Source organism: Bos mutus, chromosome 1, assembly GCF_027580195.1.
Source record: "Bos mutus isolate GX-2022 chromosome 1, NWIPB_WYAK_1.1, whole genome shotgun sequence".
In the NCBI taxonomy this organism is placed as follows: domain Eukaryota; kingdom Metazoa; phylum Chordata; class Mammalia; order Artiodactyla; family Bovidae; genus Bos; species Bos mutus.
Window position 1 is genome coordinate 19,789,860 of NC_091617.1, and position 23,247 is coordinate 19,813,106.

A 23,247-nucleotide genomic window follows, 5' to 3' on the forward strand; every position below is an offset into this window, starting at 1 on the left:
TTGTACTTGTGTCTTTGAAGTAGAAAACCATTGCTAACCCCTTGTATTGGTATGGAAATTCAGACCAATGGAAGTTCTGTCTGACCTCAAAGACAAGGTCTGTCTCTAGAGCATCCTGGGTCCACCGCATCCATACATCCACAAGAAGTTTGTTGCCAAGTCCAGAAGGCTGATCACATTAAATGCTGACTTGAAAATTTCAGTTGGACAAGGAATATTGTAGTCATTGTGATCTAAATCTCAGGGAAATGCTCAAACACTATATTCTTGTGGACAAGATGGAGGCAGCAACTTAATAAAAAAACAGGCAACGAGAAAGGATGAGAACTTAAGCTCAGAATACCTACTATACACCAGGCATTTTGCCACCTTATTTAAACCTAATGGTAGCATTTCAAGCTTTATGAAATGATTCTCCTTTAAGACCAAAACAAAAGCCAAAGAGCTATGGACAACACACACAGTAAGCCTCATGGCAGTTCATCAATTTGATTGGCACACACTTTTATACACAAGCAAATGTGTAAATGGGTGGATGATCATTCCCACAGGTGTAGAACCAATGGGCAGTCAATGAGACACGGATAGTAGCATAATGCCATATTTCTTCTGTTTTTGTGCACTTAAGGATTAATTCGGGAGAAGGCAATGGCACCCCACTCCAGTACTCTTGCCTGGAAAATCCCATGGACAGAGGAGCCTGGTAGGCTGCAGTCCATGGGGTCGCAAAGACTCGTACACGACTGCATGACTTCACTTTCACTTTTCACTTTCATGCATTGGAGAAGAAAATGCCAACCCACTCCAGTATTCTTGCCTGGAGAATCCCAGGGACAGGGGAGCCTGGTGGGCTGCCGTCTATGGGGTCACACAGAGTCGGACATGACTGAAGTGACTTAGCAGCAGCAGCAAGGATTAATTAGTCCCATGAAGCAGAAATGAAACAGCTTGAGAAAGCATGAAAGGGGAGATAGAAAAATTATTCATTTAATGAAAGAATAAATGTATGACTAAATTCAATAGAAGAATGATTCAAATCTAACAGGATACAATTAAACAGGAAAAAATGTAAAATTCAGCTATGAGAATTTGACACACAAAAAGGCAAGCCTATGGAGGAACACAGTACAGTAAGCATGAGTGACAGAGTTTTAGCAGATTTCAAGTTCTGTATTGGTCAATAAATGCTAGTGGAGGTGATGGAATTCCAGTTGAGCTATTTCAAATCCTAAAACATGATGCTGTGAAAGTGCTGCACTCAATATGCCAGCAAATTTGGAAAACTCAGCAGTGGCCACAGGACTGGAAAAAGTCAGTTTTCATTCCAATCCCAAAGAAAGGCAATGCCAAAGAATGCTCAGACTACCACACAACTGCACTCATCTCACATGCTAGCAAAGGAATGCTCAAAATTCTCCAAGTCAGGCTTCAACATACGTGAACCAAAAACTTCCAGATGTTCAAGCTGAAGTTAGAAAAGGCAGAAGAACCAGAGATCAAACTGAGAACATCTCTTGGATCACTGAAAAGGCAAGATAGTTCCAGAAAAACATCTACCTCTGTTTTATTGACTACACTAAAGCCTTTGACTGTATGGATCACAACAAACTGGAAAATTCTGAAAGAGATGGGAATACCAGACCACCTGACCTGCCTCTTGAGAAATCTGTTTGCAAGTCAAGAAGCAACAGTTACAACCAGACATGGAACAACAGACTGGTTCCAATTTGGGAAAGGAGTATGTCAAGGCTGTATCTTGTCATCCTGCTTATTTAACTTATATGCAGAGTACATCATGCAAAATGCCAGGCTGGATGAAGCATAAACTAGATTCAAGATTGCCAGGAGAACTATCAATAACCTCAGATACACAGAAGACACTACCCTTATGGCAGAAACCAAAGAAGTACTAAAAAGCCTGTTGATGAAAATGAAAGAGGAGAGTGAAAAAGTTGGCTTAAAACTCAGCATTCAAATAATGAAGATCATACATCTGGCCCCATCACTTCATGGCAAATAGATAGGGAAACAGTAGAAACAGTGAGAGACTTCATTTTCTTGGGCTCCAAAACCGCTGCAGATGGTGACTGTAGCCATGAAATTAAAAGACGCTTGCTCTTTGGAACAAAAATTATGACCAACCTAGATAGCATATTAAAAAGCATAGACATTACTTTGCCAACAAAGGCCTGTCTAGTCAAAGCTATGGTTTTTCCAGTAGTCATGTATAGATGCAGAGTTGAACCATAAAAAAAGCTGAGCACTGAAAGAATTGACGCTTTTGAACTGTGGTATTGGAGAAGACTCTTGAGAGTCCCTTGGACAGCAAGGAGATTCAACCAGTCCATCCTAAGGGAAATCAGTCCTGAATATTCAATGGAAGGACTGATGCTGAAGCTGAAGCTCCAATACTTTGGCCACCTGATGCAAAGAACTGACTCATTGGAAAAGACCCTGATGCTGGGAAAGATTGAAGGTGGAAGGAGAAGGGGATGACAGAGGATGAGATGGTAGATGGCATCACCGACTCAATGGACGTGAGTTTGAGCAAACTTGGGATTGGTGATGGGCAGGGAAGCCTGGCGTGTTGCAGTCCATGATGTCACAAAGAGTCAGACACGACTGAGCCACTGAACTGAACTGATGGATCAATAATGTGATGTGTGACAAAGGGGCAAAAATACCTAGTAAAAAGTTAAGCTAGAGTGGCCAGAACAGGTCACAAAGGAACATTTGTTCATTTGGGGACATTTTGGCAAATTGGAACTATCCTTGCTGTTACAGAAGAGATCTGTGCATTCTGAGGTTTCTTGCAACCCTTTCCCTGTGGAAAATCTTTTTTGTTAATATTTTGCTCACTACAATTTAAAACTTTTCTTCTACACTCTAACTTAGTTGCCTATGTGTAAGTTCTTGTTCAGTTTCAAACCACTTGTCAATCACTGGATCTGAATGATGTATAAAAGAGGAAAATCATACCACCTGATAGTCTATGCAGGTCAATTTGGGGAAAAGACTTGTATTATAGCCTATATACCAGTTATCTTCTGGAAAAAGATGAATGAAGACACTTGACAAAGATGCTGGGGGAAAAAAAATGTGTTTTTTTCTTTAATGTTATATTTAAAGCCTCATTATAAGTAAAGCAGCAAGGAGAAATTAGTTTCATCCTGTGTTATAAAACAACGTTTAAAAAAAATAGACACTTTATTCAGGTCTTCACTCAAATAGCACACATCCTGGTCACCCTATTTAATGCTATGAACGGCCTCTCCAATTCTTTTTTTCTTAGCTCCTATCACCTTCGAACATGATATAAAATCTATCTACTTATTTTCCTGTTAATTATTTTTTTCTCATTTCATTAACACATCAATTCCACGAGAGCATGTTTTTTGTCTGTTTACCAATGACTCTCAAGCACACATGAATGAATACAATTATAGTATCTCCTAACACAAGTGCTTGCAATGCAAAAGTAATGTTCTTTACTTATTGCATTTGTTATGGGTTCAGATGAAGGGAATGGAATCCATACTTTGAATGTTGAGCCTCAAATGATTTATTACAGTGTGTTACAGAGGGAGGGCTGGGGGAAAAAAAAGACACTATTGGTTGAACTTGCAGGAAGAACTCCGAAAGCCACAGTTCAGAATTAGGTCATGGTGAAAACCAATGCTGCTTCTACAGTGGGAGGTTGCCTGGCTGATTGGGAAGCTTCTGGTATAGCTGTCAGCCCCAGAACCACATCATCACTGACATAATGTGCTAGCCACTAAGATTTATAAACTGACAAGATCATAGTCATTACAGAGGGAAAACCACATCTCCTACTGCTGGATTCAAGATCATGTATTATTTACTACATTACCTCCATCAAAACCAGGGACTCATTATTTTTTTCTGAATTTTTAATACTGTTCATTTCTTCTCCTTTCTACTCATCTGCTCTATGCTCCTTTTTGCTGAAGAATGACTTATTTGTCCCCAGCCCTCTATAAGAAACCATAGCTTTATACAAAGAATTCATTTAATTATACATCATAAAGCCAAAATAAAACAAATAATTAAAGAATAAGCAGAGAATCTGAATAGACATTTCTCTGAAGAAGACATACAGATGGCCAACAGGCACATTAAAAGATGTTCAGTATCACTAAACATCAGGGAAATGCTAATCAAATCAACAGTGAGATATCACCTCACACCTGTAAGAATGTCTATTAATAAAAAAACAACCAATAACAAGTGTTGGGGAAGATGTGGAGAGAAGGGAACCCTTGTGCACTGTTGGTGGGACTGATTATAAATTGGTGCAGCCATTATGGAGAACAGTATAGAGATTCCTCAAAAAATTAAGAATAGTACTACTACATGATCCAGCAAAGTTCTCATCACAAGGGAAAAAAAATTCTAGTTCTTTATTTTCATATTTATATGAAGTAATGGCTGTTCACTAACTTATAGGGGTAATTTCAAAACATTGTGCTGTACACCTTAAACTCATGCAATGCTATAGGTCAATTAGATCTTAATAAAACTGATCGAAAAGGAAGAAGAAGACACTATAACTTTGACAGCTCCTCAGTTTTACATGCTCCAACCCAGGCACTCAGAAATAACTAAGCTGATCCACAATCCCAATTTCAAAATGGAGGAGAGGGATCTTAATTGGGTAAGATGCTCACCACTGATTGACACTCACCACTGGATTAACAGAGGCCACATAGAGAGCCAGACTATGCTTTACCAAGATGCCAGTGTGAATACCAGAGAAGTAGAATGGGGAACTTCAAAGACAAGAAGGTGAAATGGCAAATACAGGAAAAATATGGATGTCTTCTACAATGACATTTGCTCAAAACTGCCCAATACTACTTACTGAAGCCACTGGCTACAGTGATAAAGTCTAGCATAGCTTCAAACAGAAATACTTGAGGTTTCAAGCTTTTTTTTCCCTTCAGGTTATGAGTTGCCTTGCCCTTTCTCTAAATGACTTCACCCAAGCTCATCTTGGCCACTAAGTGGCCAAGACTTCTACATATTTCCAAAGATAGCATTAGCAATACAATCTAACCCAAGAGAGGGTCATAAATAAAAGGAGTGTGACTGGAAAAAAAATTATCATCCCTCAGCTTTCCTAAGAAGAAAGACTAAAACTATCATTGTGATATACAGGTTTAAAGGCTGGGCAAACAAATGAAAAAGAATGCTATAATTTCTTTTCAATTTACATAGGAAATTTTTCAAAAACAACTTTTTAAAGAATTCTTTCAGAATTTCACAATTATTTTAAAATTCCATGATTGTAAGAAGCAGAAGTTATCCATGCCCTATGATTTCAAGGGTTGAACAACTAAATGTAAGAACTGGACTGCAGCCATTATCACTTTTTAAGTCTGTTTTCCTCTCCATTTTTTTTAATTATAAAAAGCACTAATTTTTTTTAAAGGAGGGGGGAATCACTAAGAAATAACCCTGTTTTCCATTTAAATGATCTTGAAGCTGCTCGCCAGAGTGCGCCCTCTACTGGAGGGGTGAAGAAACCTCATCATCACAAGCCTGATACTGAGGCACTCAGTGAAATTAAACGTTTTCAGAAGTCCACTGGACCTCTGATTCACAAAGTTCCCTTCCAATATCTGGTACAAGAAGTTTCGCAACACCTCAAACCAAATCTGTGCTTCCAGAGCACAGCTATTGGAGCTGTGCAATGAAGGGGGAAAATGCAAATAATACATGACTTCAGGAAATTGCTCTTATCTGCTATGTGCTGGTTTCTCTGAAGACTAATGAACCTCTGCCTTCATTCAAGTCCTGGTATAAAGCTGGATTGTATTAGGGCCACCAAATAGTTAATATGTGAAATCATTTATTTAGTGCTTGAGGCTAACATAAATTACATCCAGCACTGCAATCTATAAAGTTTAATAGCTAGCTCAAATGTTCTAGGAAGGAGGTTTATCTATGCTATCCCACACCAATCAGTTCAGTTTGATCAGTTCAGTTCAGTCTCTCAGACGTGTCCAACCCTTTGTAACCCCATGGACTGCAGCACATCAGGCTTCCCCGTCCATCGCCAACTCCCAGAGTTTGCTCAAACTCATGTCCATCGAGTCAGTGTTGCCATCCAACCATCTCATCCTCTGTCATCCACTTCTCCTCCTGCCTTCAATCTTGCCCAGCACCATAGTCTTTTCCAGTGAGTCAGTTCTTAGCATCAGGTGGCCAAAGTATTAGAGCTTCAGCTGATGAATATTCAGCTTCAGCTTCAGCTTCCAATGAATATTCAGGACTGATTTCCTTTAGGATTGACTGGTTTGGTCTCCTTGCAGTCAAAGGGACTCTCAAGAGTCTTTTACAACACCACAGTTCAAAAGTATCAATTCTTTTGGTGCTCAGCTTTCTTTATGGTCCAACTCTCACATCCATACATGAGTACTAGAAAAACCATAGCTTTGACAAAACAGACCTTTGTCAGCAAAGTAATGTCTCTGCTTTTTAATATGCTGTCTAGGTTGGTCATAGCTTTTCTTCCAAGGAGCAAGCATCTTTTAATTTCATGGCTGCAGTTACCATGCACAGGATCCCAAGAAAATAAAGTCTGTCACTGTTTCCATTTTTTCCCCATCTATTTGCCATGAAGTGATGGGACCAGATGCCATGATCTTAGTTTTTTTAATGTTATGTTTTAAGCCAGCTTTTCCACTCGCCTTTTTCACTTTCATTGAGATGCTCTTCAGTTCCTCTTCGCAATCTTGATTCCAGCTTGTGCTTCATCCAGGCATTTCACATGATGTACTCTGCATATAAGTTAAATAATTTACTTATATACAACATCCAACTACAGATACTGGATGTTTTATCAACTACCATGATGAATCTACTTTAAAACCTACTGGAGTATGTTCTCAAATTTAATAAACTCTACCTGTCCAGCTTAGATCCCTATTTCTTCAGATTTCCAAACATCTTTTATTAACACCTAAATCTTTTAGGCGTTCAGTTACTGCTTAATGGATTTTTTAAAACGTGAATCTCATCTAATAAATGAAAATATATGTCTACCTAGAGGCAGAAGAAATGTGATGTTCTATTGTAAATGAAGAAGCACATATATATTTTTAAATGTAGCTTGTTTCCCTATATCTTATAGTGTACATTAAAATGTCTAATATGTAAAACTCAGTCACTGAAATAGCTATTTTTACATAAACATAATATAATAAAATATATTATTATATAAAATTATAAAAAGTTATATTTATAAAATTTTTATTTAAAATAATTTATAAAATATATAATATATTATATAAAATATAATAATATATATTAAAATATTAAACAATAGCTAAAATATAAAGGAAAATTATAACAAGTGTGAAACATTGCTTGGATACAAAATCAAAAGCAGAAGTGGAAGCACCAATGAAGAGGTTCTCTATCGGTCTGAAATTAGTAGAGACAGAAGACATGGGAAAAGGTGGATGAATTCCAGATACAATAGGGAAGTTGATTGAAAGGATTATATTAAAGAGATACATGTTGAAACTGACACAGACACAGCCCCACATACCTTCACACATCCCCTAAGAAGGAAAGGAGGGAGGAAAGCAGGAAGATATTCAGTGAAAAAGGAAGCATCCTTACACCTCCCAACTTTTTTGTTGTTGTTCAGTCGCTCAGTCAGTTCTGACTCTTTGCAACCCCAAGGACTGCAGCACGTGAGGTTTCCCTGTCCTTCAGCATCTCGGGGTTTGCTCTAACTCATGTCCATTGAGTCAGTGATGCCATCCAACCATCTCACCCAACTTTTTTAGGAGAGGCCATAATCAAGATCACCCACAGTAAACATCCTCTTATTATGGACATATAGTAGTATTATCAGCTATGAAATAAGCAGAGCAAAGGAATTCTTTTCAACTCTGTCAGAAGTGACCTATTTTGCATCACAGTAGAAAATATTTATCCTTCCATCCCATGATAACTATAGTTTTGCCATATCTCTTTCTATCACAGAAAAATCCATACATGAGAAATGTAGTTCCCAAGAGGGTTAGAAAGAAACAACGAAAATATGAATAAGCACAGCTGTTTTCAGTTATTGTGTCCTCACTACAGACAATAGCATTAAGAATCAAAAAAATACTAGTCAAAACCCACAGTTTTTTCCTTTTATGTTGCCTCTGAAAAAATAATCCAAAGAGATACAAGCCTTATTAAATGGGAAAAAGAAGAGTCTTAGAGAAATTGATCTTTCTAAACACTGGGCCTAAAAGTTATGTCCCAATTCTTTCTATCTGAGACTATGCATTTCAAAATTTGAGATGATAGGGGTCATGACTGGAAAACTACCAAGCAGGCTGATCACTATAATAATTACAAAGAATAGAGATCTGATTTTAAAAATACCAATTATATTAAATAATCAAATACTCTGTTCCAAGTGATGTAGCCAATATGATTAGTAAACTGATTTGTTCATGGCCTAAAATAAAGATCCTCTAAATTAGTGATTACAACTGTTGATTCTAGAGACAAATTGTTTAGGTTAATCCTCTGACTATTTGTGTGACCTTGGCAAGACAGTGTTTCTAAGACTGAGTTTCCTTTCCTTAAAATGGGGATAAATGTCACGCCTCCAATAAGGCTTGTCGTGAGACCCAAATGAGGTTCTTTCATAAACTCAGAGTCCAGAGCTTAGTGCAGAGTAAGCACTCAGTAAATTTTAGTTACTAGTGTCATTGTTTGCTTCATTTCAGTCGTGTCCAACTCTTCGTGACCTATAGCTTGCCAGGCTCCTCTGTCCATGGGATTGTTTAGGCAGGAATACTGGAGTGGGTTGACATTTCCTACTCCAGGGGGTCCTCCAGACCCAGGGATTGAACCCACGTCTCTTGAATCTCCTGCATTGGCAGTGGGGTTCTTTACCAGTAGTGCCACCTGGAAAGCCACTAATTAATAATAATTAAAGTCATAATTAGTATCATAGTTGGGCTTCCTAGGTGGTACTAGTGGTAAAGAACCAGCCTGCCATTCAGGTTAGACATAAGAGACATGAGTTCGATCCCTGGGTCAGGAAGATCCCCTGGAGGAGGGCATGGCAACCCAGTCCAGTATTCTAGCCTGGAGAATCCCGTGGATAGAAGAGCCTGGCAGACTGCAGTTCATAGGATCACAGAGAGTCAGACATGACTGAAGTAACTTAGCACGCAGCACACAGTGTCATCGTCACTTCTATTATTATTAAAATAGAACTTGCCATTTGTTCATTTAATTATTATTTATCAAGAATCTGCTATTCTGAAGAAGGTAAAAAATTCATTTGCCTTTAAAAATTTTTCAGGTAGGTTTACCAGGTATGAATTATTCTATGATATCAGCAAAAATATATAATAATGTTAACTCCAGATCAACCACAACAGCTGTTGGTGGCAAGTTCAGTATTAAACCACTTTTAAGGCTTTCCCCAAACACCTTCAATGATATGAGATCATATAAGAATCTCAGGCTTATGTGGTCCAGGAAGTAGGGAGATCCATGGTTCTTAGATTATAGCAGTCATTACTGACAGTATTCTTAAAAAAAAAAAAAAAAAAAAAAACACTATTTTAAATAATTATCCAGTTAATTGATATATCACTATGTTAGTTTCATGTGTATAATGTAATGCTTCAATATTTGTATGTATTGCAAAATGATGGAATCTTTGAAAGGTTTTAAGCAGAAATGAAGCATGGCCTTACTTGCACTTTAGAAAAACCATTTTTACAGACACATAGATACAGATTGGAGGGAAGAAATATAGAAACAGAAGCCCTGGTTATGAGGTTGTACCAATTATAAGGCATCATTTTCAAAGCATAATATGGATAATAGTCCAGAAATCTACAGTTTAAAAACACTTTGGAGGTCTTTTGTTTCTGCCAAAGGTAAAAAGAACTTAATTTGCCATCCCAAATTAAACAACTAGAAAGCCAGCAAAAACACATACAATACAATAATTTTCATGTGTTGAACAACCAGTAATATGAGTGTGATACATGAAAGAAGGGAAACATTCAAAGTGAGATCTAAGGTTGTTGCAGCTTACTGCTTGGAGGTGGTTCCAGGCCATGGAATAAAGAATGTCGATCAAAATAGAGCCCAGAATTGAAACCGAAGAGATCACAGAGACTAGAATTTGTAGACAGAGTTACATACAGAGATCTGGAGCTGTGTAGAGGGGATTCCCTTAAGTCTTTGGCTAAGTACTTACTTATGCATGTATGAGGGGAAACTACGAGAGGATGGAAAAAGTACCACTATAAAGGATTAGGCAGACAGTTTTTAGAGCTCACAGATGACTGGAAATAAATTATGCTCCCACAGTCAGAGTGAAAAATTCCTTAAAATACACATGAACCAGGTAGAGTCCTCATAATAATGTCACTTCAGTGGTGACACATAATGGTCCAGAAATTATATAACACACCTTAAAAGCATAGCTAGATAGGGTTCAATTGATTCTAAGTAAAACTTAGTTCTATGAAAAATAAAAATTTACACTTTAAAGAACTATAACAAAATCAAGTCACAAACATAAAAAGAACAATATTTAACAGATGCTATGCACTGAATTGAGTCCTCTCAAAATTCACTTGTTGAAGTTCCAACATCGAAGGTATATTTGGGTTATGGGGTCTTTATGGAGATAATTATGATTAAGTGAACTCATGAAAGTGGGACCTTGATGCAATAGGATCAGTGACCTTTAAATGGAAGAGACACAAAAGCACTCTCTCTGTCTATACACAAAGACACCATGTGAAGAACAAACAGGAAAAAGATGGTTGTCTGCAAGCTAGGAAGAGAGCTCTCATCACAAGGACCTTGCTGGATCTTGAAGCAGGACTTTCAGTTTCCAGAACTGTGAGAAAATAATTTCTACTGTTTAACCTCTCAATTTATTATGGAAGCCTGAGTAGACTAATACAACACCCAATAAAAAATTGCCAACCATGTAAAAAAACAGAAAACTATGACTATGAAAAGAATAGAAACAGACCATACGTAACAAGGATTTGGGAACAGTTTATAATAGCTTTAGAAATATATATATGTGACCCTTGACCAATGCAGACGATAGGGACACCAATCCACCAGTCTAGGTGAAAATCCTCTCATAACTTTACAGACAGCCCTCTGTATCTGTGGTTTCCTATCTGTGGATTCAATCAACCACAAAACAGGTAGTACTGTAGTATGCATTTATGAAAAACAAATCTGTGTACAAGTTGATCTGCACAATTGAAACACATGATGTCTAAGGGTCAATTGTATTCCATATGGTCAAGAAGATAAAGAAAATATGACTTATAATAACAAAGCTGGAAGATATAAAAAAACACATGAATGGGAATCTAAAGATGCAAAATACTACATCTGAAATAAAAATAAACTGGTGTGATTAACAGCAGATTATACATTGCAGAAGAAAGGGGAAAAAAAAACAATGAAATCGAGGACATAGTAATAGAAACCATACAAAATGAAACACAGAGAGGAAAAAGCCTGAAAAATAAATAAATGAACAGAGAGGTGGCCTCTAAGAAAATATATTTTCTGTCTTACATTTAATTGGAGTTCAGAAGGATAAGAGATAGAGGGACTAGACAACATTTGTTAAAGAAACAAAGGCCAAAACTTTTCTAAATTTGATCATATTTATCAAGCTACAGATTCAAAATGCTCAACAAATCCCAAGCAGAATAAAAGTGAATACAAATAAGATCAGTATAACCAAATCAAATTGCTAAAAATCATTGATAAAATGAAAAACTTAAAATCAGCCACTTTACACATTGAGGAACAAAGATAAAGTGAAGTAAAGTGAAAGTCGCTCAGTCATGTCTGACTCTTTGTAAGTCCATGGAATTCTCTAGGCCAGAGTACTGGAGTGAGTTGTTTTCCCTTCTCCAGGGGATCTTCCCAACCTGGGGATCGAACCCAGGTCTCCCACATTAAGGGTAGATTCTTTACCAGATGTGCCACAAGCAAAGCCGAATAATACTTGAGTGAGTAGCCTATCCCTTCTCTAGCAGATCTTCCCCACCCAGGAATCGAACTAGGGTCTCTTGCATTGCATTCAGATTCCTTACCAACTGAGCTACCAGGGAAGCCCTCAGTTCAATTCAGTTCAGTCACTCAGTCGTGTCGGACATTTTGTGACCCCATGAATCGCAGCATGCCAGGCCTCCCTGTCCATCACCAACTCCCAGAGTTCACTGAGACTGACGTCCATCGAGTCAGTGATGCCATCCAGCCATCTCATCCTCTGTCGTCCCCTTCTCCTCCTGCCCCCAATCCCTCCCAGCATCAGGGTCTTTTCCAATGAGTCAACTCTTCACATGAGGTGGCCAAAGTCCTGGAGTTTCAGCTTCAGCATCAGTCCTTCCAATGAACACCTAGGACTGATCTCCTTTAGAATGGACTGGTTGCATCTCCTTGCAGTCCAAGGGACTCTCAAGAGTCTTCTCCAACACCACAGTTCAAAAGCATCAATTCTTTGGTGCTCAGCTTTCTTCATGGTCCAACTCTCACATCCATACATGACCACTGGAAAAACCATAGCCTTGACTAGATGGACCTTTGTTGGCAAAGTAATGTCTCTGGCTTTTCAATATACTATCTAGGTTGGTCATAACTTTCCTTCCAAGGAGTAAGCGTCTTTTAATTCCATGGCTGCAATCACCATCTGCAGTGATTTTAGAGCCCAAAAAAATAAAGTCAGCCACTGTTTCCACTGTTTTCCCATCTATTTCCCATGAAGTGATGGGACCAGATGCCATGATCTCCACTTTCTGAATGTTGAGCTTTAAGCCAACTTTTTCACTCTCCTCTTTCACTTTCATCAAGAGGCTTTTTAGTTCCTCTTCACTTTCTGTCATAAGGGTGGTGTCATCTGCATATCTGAGGTTATTGATATTTGTCCCAGCAATCTTGATTCCAGCTTGTGCTTCCTCCAGCCCAGCGTTTCTCATGATGTACTCTGTGTACAAGTTAAATAAGCAGGGTGACAATATACAGCCTTGACGTACTCCTTTTCCTATTTGGAACCAGTCTGTTGTTCCATGTCCAGTATAACTGTTGCTTCCTGTATATAGGTCATAGAAATTATATATTTCTCTCCCAAAATTACTTAAATACAATTTACAGAAATATTTAAAGTACTGAATGAGAAAAAGAAATTGTTAATTTGTAATTCATTACCCAGGAAAGATACCTTCAAAACTGAAGTAAAATTAAGACTTTTTCAATGAAACAACCACAAAGGAAGTGAATTATCAGTTAACTACACTGCAAGAAATGTCATAGAATGATCTTAAAGAGACAGATAATCATGTCACAAAATCTGTAACAGCAAAAGGAATGAAGGGCACTGCAATTGGCAATCAAGTGGGTAAATATACTTTATATTTTAATTAATTTTAGTTACTATAAAAAGCAATTCAGTGCTTTTAAAAGTCCATTGTGTTGTTTATAACACAGGGAAAAATAAAATGTTCAACACAAGTAGTACAAAGTATAAAGTTGAGGAATAGAAGTGTATTGTTTTAAGATTCTAACTATGCACATAAACTGGTATACAATATAATGTTATTTGAAAGTGTGTTGTTGTAAGCTAAAGATGCGTATGATAAACCCTAGGACAACAAATAAAAAAATAAAACCAAAAGATAAACCCAATAGTGAAGATAAAAAAATTCTCAACAATTACTTGACCCACAAAATTGAAGAACAGGAATTTATTGAGACACTTATGAATATCTTGGATGAAATGGAATAATTCCTTGAAAAATATGAACAACCAAAGCTTCCTCAACAAGGAATAGGTAACTGGATAGCCTTATAGCTGTTAAAGAAATTGAAGTTACAATTAAAATCCTTCTCACAAAGAAAGTTCCATGCCTAGAGGACATCATTGGTAAATCCTCCCAATAAATTCTTATTTAAAGAAGAAGTAATACCAGTTTTATATACACTCTCCCAGGAAATAGAGGAGTTAAGAAAACTTTCTAACTCATTTTATGATGCCAAAATTATCTGATATGAAAACCAAAGACAATTGTATATAAGTGAACATATATACATAAATAGATCAATGAGCTTTTTGATCATAGATGAAAAACCTCAAAATATTATATTGAACAAGTTGTAAACAGACAATGTGCCAAAGAAAATTTTATAGAAATATGCTTTCTTTCACTACCAATCAAGAAAGAGTAATTAAACAATATGTTAACTTTTCAAACATATCAAAATTTGGCCAAAATACAAATATTTCTCTGATTATTGGTAAGGCTGTGAGGGAAAAGAAAGATTTATTTACCACTGTTGAGAGCATAGATTTGTGCAAACATTTTGTATGTATTCTGACAACAGCTAATAAAGGTGAAGATGACTTTATAACCTACTTCTAGTTCTATACTCTGGAGATTCATGTTTAAGTATGTGTGCGTGTATATGTGTGCTCAGTCATGTCTGACTCTTTACAACCCCAGGGACAGAAGCCTACCAGGCCCCTCTGTCCACGGGATTTCCCAGGCAAGAATAATGGAGCAGGTTTTCATTTCCTACTCCAGGGGCTTTTCCTGACCCAGGGATTGAAACTACATTTCCTATGTCTCCTGCATTGGCAAGAGGATCCTTTACCATTGAGCCACCAGAAGTCTGATATTGGGTTAGGCAAAGAATCTTCACAATGCAACAAAAGACAAGCTATATAGTACAAATTCTTTAATTGGACTTCATCTACATGAAAATCTTTTATTCTACAAAAAAACACTTAAAGGAAATAAAAGACAGACCTCAAATACAAAGCAACATTTGCAGACATGCATGATAAAGGATTTATACCATGTATATTTAAAGAACTCTTAAATTACAACAGAAAAAAAAGATGTAATAAAAAATGGGCAACAGATTTTAACAGGCACATAACAAAATAAGATAAGTGGACAATAAACACAAGGAAATGTGCTAAAAATATTAGTTCTTTGGTGTAATGCAATTAAAACTATAATGATACAGAACTATACATACACTTGAAAGGCTAAAATTTTAAAAATGTCTGATAATATCAAGTGTAAGTGAGAATTTGGAGCAATGGATATATTCATTATTGGAAGGATTGCCAATGGTATAACCACTTTAAAGAAGAAATGCTTTTAAGTTACTTAAGAAGTGATGAACTTACCATGTTGTTTATTGTTCAGGAGCATAGTCGTGTACGACTCTTTGTGACCCCACGGAATGCAGCACATCAGGCTTCCCTGTTCCTCACAATCTCCGAACGAAGTTCATGTCCATGGCATTAGTGATGCCATCCAGCCATCTCATCCTCTGATGCCCCCTTCTCCTTCTGCCCTCAATCTTTCCCAGAATCAGGACTTTTTCAATGAGTCAGCTGTTTGCAACCGGTGACCAAAATACTGGAGCTTCAGCTTCAGCATCAGTCCTTCCACTGAGTATTCAAGGTTGATTTCCCTTAAGACTGACTGGTTTGGTCTCTGTGCTGTTCAAGGGACTTCTCCACAGTTTGAAGGTATCAATTCTTTGGCATTCTGGCTTCTTTACAGTCCAGCTCCCACAACTGTATGTGACCCCGGGAAGACCATAGCCTTGACTATACAGATTTTTGTCAGCAGAGTAATATCTCTGCTTTTCAACACACTGTATAGGTTTGTCATCACTTTCCTCCTAAGAAGCAAATGTTTTCTGATTTCATGGCTGCAGTGACCACCTGCAGTGATCTCAGAGCCCGAGAAGAGGAACTCTGTCAGTACTTCCACCTTTTCCCCTTCTATATGCCATGCAGTAATGGGATCAGATGCCATGATCTTAGTTTTTTTTAATATATTGATCTTTTTATATAGGATTGAAAAATTGATCTTTTTTATATATGATCTTTAGTTTTTTTAACATTTAATCTTTAGCTGGCTCTTTCACTCTCCTCCTTCAACCCCATCAAGAGGCGTTTTAGTTCCTCTTCTCTTTCTGCCATTAGAGTGGTATCATCCACATATCTGAGGTTGTTGATGTTTCTCCTGCCTATCTTGATTCCAGCTTGTAACTCATCCATCCCAGCATTTCTCATTATGTGCTCAGCATATAGGTTAAGTAAACAGGCTGACAGCAGAAAGCCCTGTCATATTCCTTTCTCAATCTGGAACCAATCAGTTGTTCCATACAGGGTTCTAACTGCTGCTTTTTGACCTTCATACAGGTTTCTTAGGAGACAGGTAAGATGGTCTGGTTACTCCCATCCCTTTAAGAGCTTTTCACAGTGTGTTATGATCCGAACAGTCAAAGGTTTTAGTGTAGTCGATGAAACAGAGGTAGATGTTTTTCTGGAATTCCCTTGCTTTCTCTATGATCCAGTGAATATTGGCAATTTGATTCTGGTTCCTCTGTCTTCTCTAAACTCAGCTTGGATATCCAGAAGTTCTTGGTACATGTAATGCTGATGCCCAGCATGCTAGATTTATATGGACTTACCAAACAACCCAGAAATTCATTTCTGTGCATTTATCTATAGTAAATAAAAACTAGGTCCACATAAAGATCTGTAGGTGAATATTCACACAAGTTTTTTGTCCAAAACTGGAAACAATCCAAATGTCCATCAAGTAGTGGTATATTTATTTAATACAGAATACTATTTAGCAATAAATAAGAAAGGACCATTGATACCCTTAACAAAGTATATAACAAAAGCATTACACTGAGTAAAAAATGCCAGACATGAATGACCACATACCACATGATTCCATTTACATGAAGTTTCAGAAAATGCAAATCTGGAAGGACAGAAGGCAAATCAGTGGTTGACAGAAGCTGAAGGTGAGTGAAGCGGACTGACTATCAGGGGCCATGAGAAAACTTTTGTAGGTGAAGGAAATGTTCTCTATCATGATTATGAGGTTTGTGACATGAATGTAAGGGCTTCCGATGCAGCACAGTGGATATGGGTTTATCAACACAACAAATTGTACCCTTAAAATTTTAGTATTACTTTATACAGAAATACAAAAATAGACTTCTTAAAAAGATCTCTCCTATTTAATACTTAAAATACTTTTATAGATTTAAAAATGTTATTACTATCATTATATGACTAGGAAATCAAGGTCTGACCTTGGTTACATGGCTAATAAATAGTAGAAACAGGACCATTCCCTTTAATATGCTGCTTACATCTGCATTGGAATCTAAACCAAATGTTTTCAGTTAAATGCTGTCCACATGCCATTGATACGAGAGAGGAAGAAAGGAAAACTAGTAATCCAGTTAAGACGAACCCTATTTCTAACCCCCCAAATAAGCAACACAACTTCTATCTTCCTAATCATTTTATATCATTTACATCTAAACACAAGCATATATATGAGTCAAGGAAATTGGTACAATATATACACAATCTGTTGCAGCCAGCCAAATTTCTCTAAAAATATAATCTATACCAAATAAATTCCCTTCTTTCTTCTTCAAATTACGTATTTGGTAAAGGAAAAAAAACTTGTTTTGGCTTTTTCTTTTTAAACAAATCAGAGATATGGCTTAATGACATTCTGAAATAAGAAACAGAAAGGCAATAATTTCCCTTTCCTACAAATCCTGCAAAGTACATTAAAAGATTACGTTGGGAGGATTTTAGCACAAAGAAAATAAGATTTGTTTATAACATGCTGCTGCTTCCTAGTCTCAGTAAATAGGCCAGTAAAAGGTATTTTTCAGTCCTTTTAACATTTACTCTGTAAGTTCTATTTATTAGGATTACCTTTCTTGAAGTTAACCTGTCAAGCTAAGGTATTCACCTCTTCTTTGAAGGGTAGACTGCTCAGTTCCCTGGAAACCTGAGTTATACTGTTATCTGAAGTGTCAGAACAGAGAACTTCAAAGGGAGACAGCTGCAGAACACATCTTCACAGCTCCTTGATCTCTGGATTGGAGTGTGTACATATACTTCTAAATTGTCTAAAGGGAAATTTAGAGTTTACTTTTGGAATGCTTACAGGTAATTTGTTCTGATAAAGGTGAAATGGGGAGAATGTTAGTCCAAGAGATAGTATCAATTTAATGTAGCTAAATGGTGACATGTTACTATTCAACCTAAACCTGTTCTGATAAACATTTGTCAAACATATACTATTATATGAAAACCATAAATATTACATTTATTAAAGAATACTTATCATTTGGAGATAAATGTTGAAATTTGTAAGATAAAATGATAGGATGCCTGGATTTACTTCAAAATAATGTAGGAGAAAGAAGTTTGATGGGAGTAGGGATAGGAGAGAACTGGCCATTAGCTGGTGGTTATTTGGACTGGGGTAATAGCAGCATGGTGGTTTAATAGACCGTTACTTACTTTTGGTATCTTCAAATTTTTCTACAATAAACAATAAAATATTAATACTACTAATAATTAAAGTTGCATATAAAATCTACTGTTTATGCCCAAATGAAAAAAAATAGCTATATTCTAAACTCCTTGGTAAGTTAGTTATTGGAAACTAGACCACATTTTTCATTTAATGCCATGTTTTATATACACAATGATTAGAAACCTGAACCAATCCACAAAAACCTAAAACATTTTATTTTACATTTACTAATCACTATGGTTTAACTCAGTTATGAATTTAAAAACCTTTTGTGGGCTAGTCTAGACATCTAACAACCCCATATAAGGTTACTTTGGTGCAATGATATATTCCACAGAACTAAGAACGAAAACCACTTAGCAGTACCACATCCATGTTTTCCAAACTATCACTGTAGAGTCTGGCCCCTTGAACACATAACACAATGTATCATCTAATTCAGCACTATCCCTGAATGAAAAGGACAGTATTATGAATGACCAGACAATGCACATTAACATTAACTGCGACCATCCCAAGCAAAGCAGGACACAGTTGTGTATCTATGAGGTAAACTCTTATGTGTTCTTTTGCTAAAACAGTTCATGTGTCTTAGAAACATTTTGCTAGTTTCACACTGTTTTAAAAATAAAAGCCAAAATTATAATTTATTCATTAATTATATAATCATAATTTCTTTATTTATACAATTATAAATTGATCTTTTAGACCACAAACTATGGAATAGTATAGACTTTTCCTTCCTTTCTTATAAGAATTTTTCTTACAGATTGTATGTGGTGGGTAAAATAATCCTACAGATTCTGGGAAATTTTCTGTATTTTAGTTAAATTAAAAATTGTTTATCAGATCAGATCAGATCAGTCACTCAGTCGTGTCCAACTCTTTGCGACCCCATGAATCGCAGCACGCCAGGCCTCCCTGTCCCTCACCAACTCCTGGAGTTCACTCAGACTCACATCCATCGAGTCAGTGATGCCATCCAGCCATCTCATCCTCTGTCGTCCCCTTCTCCTCCTGCCCCCAATCCCTCCCAGCATCAGAGTCTTTTCCAAAAGTCTAATTTCATGTTTTTATTACTTTGAAATAATGACCTGTCTTAATTTTTACTTGAAAGAATCTCAGTTATGGCAAAGACTAACCAAGTTAAAAAAAAAAAAAAATTAAATTGCAAACCATACAATGCCTGTGTTAGTCAAAAAAGTTCAGGTTGCACTATGATAACAAATCTGAAATTATGACATAGAATTTTTTTTTCAGTATTTAGAATATTTTACTTCACTCTATTTCAGTTCCACTTAGCTCCTTTGAGAGCTTCCTTTGTGGCTCAGCTGGGAAAGAATATGCTTGCAATGCAGTTCAATCCCTGGGTTGGGAAGATCCCATGGGAAGGGAAAGGCTACCCATTCCAGTATTCTGGCCTGGAGAATATATACAGTCCATGGGGTTACAAAGAGTAGGACACGACTGAGCATCTTTCAGTTCAACTTCACTTCAGTTAGCTCCTTTGAAATCAGTCTTGGAAATCCAGGCTGTTTCTACCCTGGGGCTCTGCTATCTCAGTACGTGTTCCCACCGCCACTATGATGGGAAGAACAAGGAGAGGGGGCATGTGACTCCTCAGAGCTCTTTCAGAAGGGATTGATGACTTCTGATCACATTTCGTTGGCCAGAACTAGTCACATTGTGCCACCTAACTTCTAAGGGGTTAGGGAACTTAATCTTTCTTTGTACTCAAGAAGAGGAAAAAGAAACAGGATTTTCTAGTGAACAGAAGTGAATCTTTCAGAAAGACATAGGAGATTTTACACTAAATAAGTAGCTATTTCTATACTGTATCTACTAAAAGTAATACAGTAACATTTGTGAGAATGTTATGTTCACTGCCCTTCAACTTGGCATGATGATGTCCAAGATACCACAAATGAAATAATAATTTTCAGAGAAAAAACTGTGCACAATGTCTTTAGGAGCCATCTCTGATAGCTAGAAAACAAGGATTCCTGAAGTAATTCTAAACAACATGTCTCTAGTTATTTAACCTATCTTTCCATGTTCTACATGTAAATAAACAAAAAGATCATCCCGGGGGGGAGGGAAAAAATGACTCTTTACATTTTGACAAAGAATACCCTTCAATCTCTTTGGGTGAAACATTCCAAACAGTCCCTTAGGGTTTGTTCATGATAAACCTGTTCTGAGGGAAAAAAAATAGATTTTGCAATGCATGATTTGCTACATTAAATCCATTCAATTAAAATGACAGAGGACTAATGTGAGGGGAAAGTATTTAAAGATCTAAAGATATGATTATTAGAGAATTTTGGGTAATGACTTAGATGGAAAGATAACTGCTTTCCATACATTCAGTGGTAATGTGAATTATTATTGAGTAATAATTAAAAGACTTAATCTATCATTTATGCAGAAGAGATGGTGAATTTCCATCTTTAAGGCTCTCATTTTAGAATTTTCTCTGGTATTTATAATGTAATACAGGCAAACCACTTAAATTCTTTGCTAGCTTTATAATTTTCCTTATTGATGAAAATCATATTCTAGTTTTCATAATGCATTAGAAAAGACTGTATCTAGCAGATAAAATTGAGCTAATGAAGTAGAAACATGAATTTAAAGTTAAATTGCTTGTTTAAATTCTCTTTTTATTCTAAGGACTTCACAATTGGGAGCCCAGACAACTTAAAATGCCTGTGGCCCACACTGCTTCCTAAGTAAGTAGCTTCAGGCAATGCTTTTCACATCATCCAAGTCTTGGCCATGTTACCCTGGCCTGAAGGGCAGGAACTAGGTCAAGGCAAAGAAGACTATGTATACAGGTAATAATGAAATTTATCACCCTAATTGGAACCATCCTGGGAATAAAATAGGGAGCTATTAGTAATTTTGCCTAGAAAATAGGCCAAAACTTTCATCTTTTACCTTGACCATTTTATGGACAAAACTGTCCTCAGTGTAATCCAAATAGCTTTAAGAAAGCTTAAATACCGCTTATAAGGGGTGCTCTATTGTAAAATGACAAAATAAAAAGAATGGAGTAAGAAACTTAATGTCCTTTATTCAAGGGAAAACAATCCATGGATTGGGGAAGTACACTGCCTCAGAAAAGCCCTGTTCCTAAGGGATTTGGAGCAAAAGCAAGTTTTACAGGTTTTATAGAGTTATAGAAGAGACAACAAAGAAACAAGGAATGCTTAGCTAGGAGGCTGAGAATTTCCTTAAAAGGCTAGCCGGTCTGACTTTGTTCGGTAAGGTGAGCTAGCTAAAGCTGAGCTGGAGGATTGTAATGGTGCATGTTAGGGTTTCTAGGCTGACTTAGGTTTAGATTTGTGATGTGGGCTGGGCCACCAGGACAACTTTCAACTTCTTCACTATGCAAAATGACAACAAATTCACCCAGTTTCTCTCATGAGGAGTATAAATAAATGAGGCCAAAAATAAGGAGCAGGTAGCAACTTTTAGGGGGCTCAGTGTTGACATGCACTTAAAAGAACTGTTATTGTTGTTCAGTTGCTAAGTTTTGTCTGACTTTTTGTAACCCCATGGACTGCAGCACACCAGGAACTGTCTCCGGGAGTTGGCTCAAATTCATGTCCATTGAGTCAGTGATGCTATCCAACCATCTCAGAACTTTTGGGTCCTAGAAAACCATCTGAACCCTGCAGGAGGCAGTCATTGTTTTATTCTTCCATGAGGCTGCAGGACTTTGAATGCTGGAAGCATCTAGCAGCTTCCTTCCTGGGCTAACCTCACTTGCCTGGTTACCCTTATCATGAACTCCCATCACTTAGTGTGACCTGACATCATCTCCTCCTTGAAACATTAATACACAGAATAATGCAGCCTACTATGCTAATGGTATTATGAATAAATTTAAATGATCATGTATGCTTATTTATTTGAATATTATGCAATTAAAGTTCCCAAGACCAGAGCAAGTCATAAAGACTGTTTGGACTAACCAATAATTCCACACTGTCCTGAAAATAGGACATGAAGTGAAAATAAATTGAGAGGCTGAAGAAGAATTTCAAAATATAAACTATGATAAGATGGAATTATCTTGAAAGCTTTGTAAGTAATCCAAATATGTACTTAAATACTGGACTGAAGATTGTCAACTGAAATGATTAAAACAAAGATTTGATCTACTGCCATCTAGTGGATATTTTATTTATATTTATTTATTAGCAGTTGACGAACGCAAAAACAAAAATGAAAACATATTGTCAGTCTGATTTCAAAACCTAAGGAGCCTAAAAGATTACCTGCTCCAGTGGCTTCAGCCTCATGGAGTTCTGAAACTTTACCAGCACACCCTGAGCACCACATGAAGTGTAAGAGAGATGAAAGGTTATGGCTCTAAGGTCCTACCTCTAGTCCAACCACAGGGGTGCAGTTTCATCTGTTCTATATTTTGAGTTTCTAACTGAATTTCACTTGAAGAAAGGATTTCATTTCTAAAAAGGAAAAGTGATGGTGAAAGACCTCACCCGGTCTCATGTGCATCATTGTATAAATGGATATGCCATTGTTTTCTAATGTCACACAAACGGTTAGTAGCATAGCCAGCAACAGAACTGAGATGTTTTGATTCCTGTTCTCCTACAGAGAATTTTGGGTTAACTTCAAGTCCAACAGACTTCAAGTTCAGTGTTCTTTTTCCAAGGCACTCAGAGTTTATTTCATTTTAAAAAATAGACTATTTTCTTGATCTTCATTTAAAATAATTTGACTCCATTATCTTGCTTGTACCATTAGAAACCTGAGAGTGGACAGGTTTATTTTGAATCTCAGA